This window comes from Cervus canadensis, chromosome 30 (assembly GCF_019320065.1).
Source record: "Cervus canadensis isolate Bull #8, Minnesota chromosome 30, ASM1932006v1, whole genome shotgun sequence".
Classification (NCBI taxonomy): Eukaryota; Metazoa; Chordata; class Mammalia; order Artiodactyla; family Cervidae; genus Cervus; species Cervus canadensis.
In genome coordinates, this window is record NC_057415.1 from 8,337,181 (window position 1) to 8,345,920 (window position 8,740).

The following is an 8,740-nucleotide window of genomic DNA, read 5'->3' on the forward strand; positions in this document are numbered from 1 at the left end:
TCACTTTACTTGCATTAGGATTACTCTTTTCAAAACAACACCAACAACAGAAAATAACAAGTGTTGTCAAGGTCATGGAGAAATTGGAATCTGTGTGCATTGCTGGTGAAACTGTAATAAAATGGTGCAACTGCCAAGGAAAATAGTACAGAGGTTCCTCAAAAAACATAAAACATGATCCAGCAATTCCACTTCTGAGCACACACCCAGAACAACTGAAAGCAGGGACTCAAACTTGTTATTTTCTGTTGTTTTCCTATATTCATAGCAGCATTGTTCACCATTGCCAAGAAGTAGAAGCAACCCACATGTCCACTGATGGACGGTTGGATAAATGAAATGTGGACTCATATTCCACATACAGTGGAATAATAGACTTAAGAAGGAAGGAAATTTTGATATATCCTACAATTAATGAGCCTTGAAAGCTTTCTGCTAACTGAAATAAGCCAGTCACAAAAAGACAAATGCTGCATGATTCCACTTATGTGAGGTACCTAGAATATTCAGACTTACAGAAACAGAAAATAGAATAGTGGGTGCTGGGGGCTGGGAGGAAGGGTGGCTAGGGGATAGTTTTTAACTGGAACAGAGTTTCCAGTTGGGGAAGATGAAGAATTCTGGAGACTGGTGATGGCTTCACGATAAAGTAAATGTCCCTGGGACTTCCCTGGCGTCCAGTGGCTAAGACTTTGCACTCAGCCCAGGGTGCCCAGGTTCAATCCACACCACATGCTGCAGTGAAGACCCGTTACAGCCATATAAATAAATAAATATTAAAAAATAAAATAAAGTGAATGTACTTAATGCCGCTGAACTGCACACTGAAAAATGGTTAAAATGGTACATTCTATGTTATATATCTTTCTACACCAATAAAAGTAAAGCAATGTATATTCTAATTCAGGGAAACAAGACTAACATTCATAGGACATTAAATAGCCATGCCAGGGAGTGTGTGATGAAGTGTCAGAGAAATGGCACAACCATGAGACCTGGTCAGTCCCCATGGACTCAACTTCCCCAGAGAGACTGGCTCACAATCCGAGTCCATGGTTTCAAGAGCAAAAACTACACCTTAGGTAGGACAGGCCATGTGAATCACAGGGCCCAGTGCAAGACGGTGAAGAATTTCAAGAAGACGACTATACTTCAATTAAAAAACAGATTTCAAGAGGATGACAACAGAGCATTCAACCAGGCACAAGGACCTTCTGGGACATTCCTGCTGGTCTAGTGGTTTAAGACGCCACACGCCAATGCAGGGGCCGTGGGCTGGATCCCTGGTTAGGGGACTAAGATCCCTACACAGTGCAACCAAAACTAAAATACACAATAAAAAAGCACATCACTGACTGAGCTAACCCAGGAAACCAGCCCTGCTACCCACCACCAGGCATAGCCGGTAGGCACATGTCACCTTACTGGACAACAGACTGAATCGTTTCATCAAACACTTAACCTAGGGGTTGTTCTGAAGGTATTTTGTGGAAGCACTGAGCATCTACAGTGAGTTAATTTAAAGGAAATTACCCTCAGTAATGTACTGATGCTGAAGCTCCAATACTTTGGCTACCTGATGCAAAGAGCCGACTCATTGGAAAAGACCCTGATGCTAAAGATTGAAGGCAAAAGGAGAAGGGGGCAGCAGAGGATGAGATGGTTAGATAGCATCACCAACTCAATGGACATGAATCTGAGCAAGCTCCAGTGAGATAGTGGAGGACAGAGGAGCCTGGCATGCTGCAGTCCATGGGGTCAGAAAGAGTCGGACAGGACAGGGCAACTGAACAATAACAATGTACATGGGTGCTGGGGTCCAGCCCCGGAGGAGTCCAGGGGTTCCCTTCGGATGAGCGGTATCGGCGAAGAAAAGGAAGCGAGTCAAGTCTTGGTTGAGTGCAGAATCAAGACTACTTTATTCTTTTACATCAGTGCTTATATACCCTAAAACCAATAATCCTTTAAAGAGGTTTAAGGAGGGGGGAATGATAAGATTGTACCAGGTGCATAATCATGGGTTACATCATAAATAACTTTCCAGAACAGTCAATACCTACCCATAACTTTTAAACAATTCAACGGCAGCAGCTAGTCAACTGTGAAAAGCCATCTACAAACCTTATCTTGGGAAGCTCAGCCCCGGGCAGACTGAGCTCTGGTATGTAATCCAAAGGGTCAGAGGTCTCATGAATTCCCTCCTGATCACACCCTAAGGAATCTTCTCAATCTCGTAATGGACTCTATCTACTTTTGCTTATGGGATAGATAGGCCTGTTTATTGGGACCCGTGTGCCCCCAGGGACTGTGTTGCTGCCATGCAAAGGTTTCAAGGAGGGATTTTAGGTAAGAATCAGACTAGTTTTTAGGGACCATAGAAGAACGCCAAGCATCAGAAGATGAAAGGACGAAGGCCTGGGAGTGGATGGTGGGGCGGTCTCGAGAAACCCCCGGAGGTCCGGACACCTTTGCGTGTGGAGCGGTCTTGGAGGTCCGGATGCCTTTGCGTGCCAGCTCCTTGAACCCAGACCTTGTCACGGGCGAGGTTTCTCTCGCCGGCTCCCGACACATGGGCTTCATGCAACAGTAGAAAGGCCTTCAGAACAAAAGTTGACATTTCTAAGAGAAGAATAAATTCTATTTCAAGAGCTGCTGGCTGAGTTTCCAACCTGTGGGGCTGCCCTACAACTGTTAGACTTGAGCCAGCTCCTTGACATCAGCCTAACATAAACATGTACACTGGTTCTATTTCTCTGGAGGACCTGACTAATACATAAGGAAAGAGTTGGACTGGTGATGTTAATACAAAGAAAAGCGTGGTGGGCTAAACCGTGAGGCTCGGGAAAAGATGGAGGCCAAGTCACTCCCTGTTGTACTGAGAAAACCAAGTCTCAGAGAGTTGAGGAAACTTGTTCAATGTCACACAGCAATTTAGGAAAGACAGTGCCCCTAAACATTTCAATCAAGGTACATCTCAAAACCCGTATTTTCAATAGCTCGAATTCAATGTTTAAAATCTGTGAATTTTGTATTCTATTCCCTTATGTAATTGTGTTTTAAAGTTTTGAGTAATGTTTTATTTTTCAAAATTTTAGATGGCATTTCTGCCCTAGGCAGGAGTGCCATGTTTGCTGTGTGTTTTATGGCATCTTACATGAAACCCAGGACAAATGCAGGCTTTAAGGAACACCCAGTGCAATGGCTTAAGTCCAAAACCTGAGATTCAGTTAAACGTCAACTCCTGGAATGCTGTGGTCAAAGAATATTCTGGAAATAGACTTTCTAACTACCAGAGAACCCGAGGCCCCTTCCTAGATCAGGCTTTTGATGAATTATAATTTAGTCTTCCTTTGATTTGAGACCTTTTAAAGCCTGAAGGTCATCTTTTCCCCCCAAATTCTCATTGCAGAGTCCTTTTGAGACTGAGTGTATACTGAGGCCATAAATTGTGCTCCTGAAGCCACCACTGCTGCAGATCCACTTTTTCTCTCCTCCTTCGCCTCCTGCTGGCCATTGCTGGTCCAGATTCCCACTGGCTGGCTTCCCCTCTCTCCCAGTGCTGTCCTCAGGCCCAAGCCTCGGGTCATATTGTGCCTCAGTGGCAAACACTCTCCTCACCTCAGGGGACTCGGAAAATCATGGGCGCTGAGATTCAGAACCTGTGCTTCGAACAGTAAACAGTGATCGTCTGCAGCATCTTTGAAGTAGGCTGGAAGGATGAGGAAAAGGTCCTCCTGGGCCAGTGTGAAGCTCAGTCGCAGTACAGCATCAGGGCTGTTGGGTTGTGGGCGGCTCTCAAAGTCGAATTTGGGGTGAGCAGTCACCAGCCGAAGAGTAACATGCAAATTTCACCAAGTGGAGTGAGTGGACTGTGGGCAGCTTCTCCCCTCAGGTGGCCGCCTGGCCCCTGCACCCTACAGGTGCACAGCAGAGAAAAGGAGGGTTCCAGGTGAACTCTGAGGGTCCCAGAAGGATGCACCACCGATCAGAAAGCCTCCCCAAATGCAAAGATGTGGGACATTTAAAAACCAAGACGGATGCCCCCTCACTTCACTTGCAGGTGTCTCTGCATGGGGATAACCCCAAACCGGCTAAGTCAACCTGACCACCTGCAGGGGCTCGGACTGGAAGACAGACAAAGGAATGTGTGGGTCAGCTGGCGGGAGCCGACAGTGCAGCAAAGCCCAGCATCTGCGGAGCCACAGCACAGCTCCGGTCCTTCTCAAGGTCAGCATCCACCGTCAGCCCTGGAACAGGGACTCATGGCGCCCTCTGGTGGCAGCCGTCGGGATCCTGCGCGGTGCAGGCTCAAGAGGAACAGAAGGCTTTCCTCAAGAGGAACCTAAAAGGCTTTCCAAGTTGCTCAGTGGTAAAGAATCTGCCTGCCAATGCAGGAGGCTCAGGTTCGACCCCTGGGTTGGGGAGATCCCCTGGTGAAGGAAATGACAACGCATTCCAGTATTCTTGCCTGGAGAATCCCAAGGACAGAGAAGCCTGGTGGGCTACAATCCATGGGGTCGCAAAGAGTCGGACACAACTGGGCACACACGAAGGCAAGCAAGGCTGACCCTAAAGGCGTGAAACTGGCTAGTCTCAAACTCTGAAGCCACCAGAAGGGCCCCAGAAAAGGGAGGAAACCCTGGAGGATGGGGGCGGGGCAAGAGGGAACAGATTTCTCCCTGCAAAAGTAGGTTTCAAATTGAGAAGGGGTGGAGGACATCCCTGGTGATCCAGTGGTTAAGACTCCCTGCTCCTAATGCAGCGACCCCAGGTTCTATTCCTGATCAAGGAAATAGATCCTGCCTGCCGCAGTGAAATCCAGTCCAGTCAAATAAATAAAATAATAAAAAAATGAAAACAGAAGGCGGAGGGCTGGCGGGCAGCAAGGAGCGGCCTCCGGTACCTCCTGCTCTGGCGGCGGATGCCACGGGCTAAGGCGAGGCCGGGCCGCGAACCGTCCCGGCCTCTCTCTACAACGCGGTCTCAGAGAGGCCGGGGGTGGAGACCACGTATGCAGGGCGCATGCGCCTGGCCCCAGGTAGAGGAGAAATCAGTGGCAGAAGTTAATCCAAAGAAAGTTGAAAACGCCTTCAAGTGCCCAACACCCTCTTGACTCAATATAGATGTGATCAGCACTGGAAAAAGATGCCAGCCTCAGATGCCACATAGAAAAGAACTGTTTACAAAAATCCCTCTGAGTACCACGACATGAAAGTCCGCCTAGAGTTTCAAGATTGTGGGATCCGACTGAATGCCGCACAATTCAACCAGCTGCTATTTCAGCCCTGAAGGTCCTCTTTGGTGAGGTTGATGCTGCGTTACCCTTGGACATTCTGACCTATGAAGAGAAGACCCTGTCAGCCATCCTGAGGATATGCAGCAGTGGTCTTGTCAAATTGTGGAGCTCTCTGACCCTGTTAGGATCCTATAAAGGCAAGAACTGTGATTTCAGAGTGATTCAGGTTTCTCCACTTCTTGCGTTATCTGGCAATAGTAGGGAACTAGTATTGAATTGAGTAGTCTTCAATTTGAGAAAATATTCCTCTCTCAAAAGTACTTTCTGGTGCCAGCATAATGTGTGGAGACTGAAGCAGCCCCAAAGCTCCTGTCGATGGAATTTGAGAGTGCTGAAAACGCTCCCAGTAATGTCCAGCCATCGCCTTTGGTGGGGTTGGCTTCACAGGAGACTCTGCCTGAGCCAAGCAGTACCGACCAGGCAGCCCTTAGAGCACGTGCACCTCAGAGTTGGAGACTGGGCTGAACTCGATAGGGCCTTCACACAGAGGGACGTGGCCACCTCAGAATTAACAGGGGATGTCAGTCCTTTGCACTTAGAAGAAGATTTGCAAAACACACCAGATTTAGAAAGACAGTTGTCCATGGAGTTTTGATCAATGGACATATTTCAGCTTTCCTCGGTACTAAAATGCCAGGGCCAGGCTGTGTCTTTCCTTCCCAGAAAATTAACTTTCCAGCCCCTTTCTATGTTGGGGAAGTTGTTTTAGCTTCTGCAAAAGTGAAAAAGCTGAAGCAGTTCACTGCCATTGTTGCAGTGTAATGTCCTGTACTAGAAAGTAAAAAGACTGTTATGGAAGGCTGGGTTAAAGTTATGGTTCCAGAAACACCCAAATCCTGAAATACATCTTTAAAGATGCAAGTTCAGGCATCAGTGTTTTTAGTATTGAAAGCTTCTGGGGAAAACAGGGATTGCTGTTCTTCAGCAAGGACGGGCTCATAGACCTCTACTGGGGGAGAGGAGCAGGTAAAGAGTTGTTCCAGTGTCCACTTATGCTTAACTCAGGCTTAAGTATATTCATCATCTATCTAGGTTTTCAAAACTGAAAAAAAACAGGCAATTCCCTGGCAGTCAAGTGGTTAGGACTCCAGGCTTTCACTGCCAGGGCCATGGATCCAATCCCTAGTCGGGGAACTACGATCCCACAAGCTGGGTCCCACAAGCCGTGTGGCCCAGCACACACGCGTGCACGCGTGCGCGCACACACACACGAACAGAGGAAATCAGTGGTGATTCTAAGGTTGCACATTGTTAACCAGGCTCCCACAAGGAGCCATTAAAAAAGGAAAAAAAAAAAAACTCTGAAAAAAGTGTTAGGAAAGTTATCATTTAGCTTAATGTTCTACTTTTAGGATTTCAAACCTAATTAGATTTGCATTTAGATAACACAAACCTGCCTCTATCTGTGTAGAATAAAAATTTGTTAAAGTCGCTGCATTTATAAGTAGCAAGCATTTAATTATTAAAGGCAATGAAAAAAAAAATAAAGGCAATGATGGAAGATAGGTCACCTTTGAACATCTATCTTTTACCAGTAAATATTCTTAGATCCTGTTCTTCAGCAATTTCTGAGTCAGAATTGATTATAATTCATTACAGTTTATACCAAGATGGTGATTTTTTTGACCCTTCAGTGTCACTTGCCCTTCAGATGGTTTTCCTGTCACTGGGGGAGGGCTTATGTACATCTTTGGACTCAGTTCTATAAGCTGAGTGTTCTATAAGCAGGAGTGCTGGAGATGACAGATACAAACAGGTAAGCACAAATCCCGGCCTCTACACAGTACTGCTGTTGTCCATTCTCATCTGGGAGCAAGGTTACAGGCTTCCTGATTTTGGAGCTACCTGGCCAAAAATTAAAGAACAGGGAGTTCTTTATTAAACAAAGAGTTCATTATTAACCTGGTAAATTTGTTCCATGTGGTCCAGCATTTACTTGCTTTCTTATTGACTGATTTGGCAGGCGTCAGTTCTATTAATAAATTCTGCAGACCTGAGTCCTCCAGTTGTCTTTAGATCTATATTCAACACTGATACTTCCTGGGTTTGCCAAGCCTCTCTGTCACAGAGAGAAAACACCAGGCAAATGCTCGGTCATGAGAGGACACTGGGGCAGGGGCCTCGGACCCCAGAGTCAGACTTGGGTTTGATCTCAATTCTGCATTTCTGCAAATAAATGGTTCTTATTGTGTCTATGCTTCCCAGGTGGCGATAGTGGTAAAGAACTCACCTGCTGACGCAGGAGACATAAGAGACACACGTTTAGTCCCTGAGTTGGGAAGATCCCCTGGAAGAGGAGGGCACAGCAACCCACTCCAGTACTCTTGCCTGAAGAATCCCATGAACAGGAGTCTGGCAGGCTACAGTCCATGGGACTGCAAAGGGTAGGACACGACCGAGCAACTGAGCACACACATTATGTCTACACCCACACTTGCAATGACCTCTCCTCAGTCCACTTCCTGTCTGAAGCTCTTGCTCAACTGAGGTTGCGACTCTGGGAATCTGTTTATTGTGGAGTTTCCACTCCTTCGGAGGCACACACAGGAAGCAATTTTATTCATTCTGACCTCTGTTCTCGTCACTTGATAACAGCTACAGCAGACTGTTTTACTACCTGAGCATCTCACAGGTAATAAAAGGATGCGTGTACTTTGGAACGTCACTCTCCCGTGCAAAGCCAGGCGCTTTCTCTCCCCGTCAGAGGTGGAGGGGTGCAGGAGGCGGGGGGCGCACCGGCTGCCCTCCTCGCGTTCTGAGACCCGGAGCAGCGTGGGGAGGGGCGTGGCCCCACGCTGGCCCCGCCCCCCGTCCTCCTCGCTCCCGGCCAAGCTCCTCTGAGGCGGGGGAGGGTCGTGCCTGGTCTGTTGACGCGGGCTGCTTCTGCCATTGATCTCTTCTCATCACGGACAAGTGAACGGTGTCCCTGGGTGGGCCTTAAACTTGGCCCCTGTGTCCTCCGTAGGCCCTGCCAGCAGCCCAAGTCTCCAGCCCCCTCAGGGGGACCAAAGGCTCTGTGACGTGTTGACCACTTTCCTCCAATCCTATCACTGTGACTCCGTGACTGTGTAGCCCCGGGAGAGATGATGCCTGGGGAGTCCTGAGCTGAGTGACTGTCATCCCCATCCCCACCACTTGGTGGCGCTCTCTCGCCTTCTGCATACTTTTGGGGGGCTTCTTGGCTCCCACCGCTCCCCTATTCCCTGCTACTTCACAGGGTAGGGCTGCAACCCGGGGTCTCCTTCTATAGCCTCTGTGGGCCGCAAGGAACTGCGGCGGGGTCTTCTCCCCTCTAGGCACTTCTCACATGAAAGCTGCGGCCACCACCGCCCCCCCCCCCCACGCAGCTTCTATGCTGTGGAGGAAATAACCACTGCCCTGAGGGTAATTGTGGGGAACTGACGGGGATTACACAAAATAATTGGCCCAGGGATTAGAGAACTG

At 48.1% G+C, this 8,740-nt stretch overlaps 2 pseudogenes; both read left to right on the forward strand.

The window, feature by feature from the left end:
• The first annotated feature begins 5,145 nt into the window (after positions 1–5,145).
• LOC122431685 lies at positions 5,146–5,516 on the forward strand (annotated as a pseudogene).
• Positions 5,517–5,574: 58 nt separating this feature from the next.
• LOC122431626 lies at positions 5,575–6,136 on the forward strand (annotated as a pseudogene).
• The last annotated feature ends 2,604 nt before the right edge of the window (positions 6,137–8,740 follow it).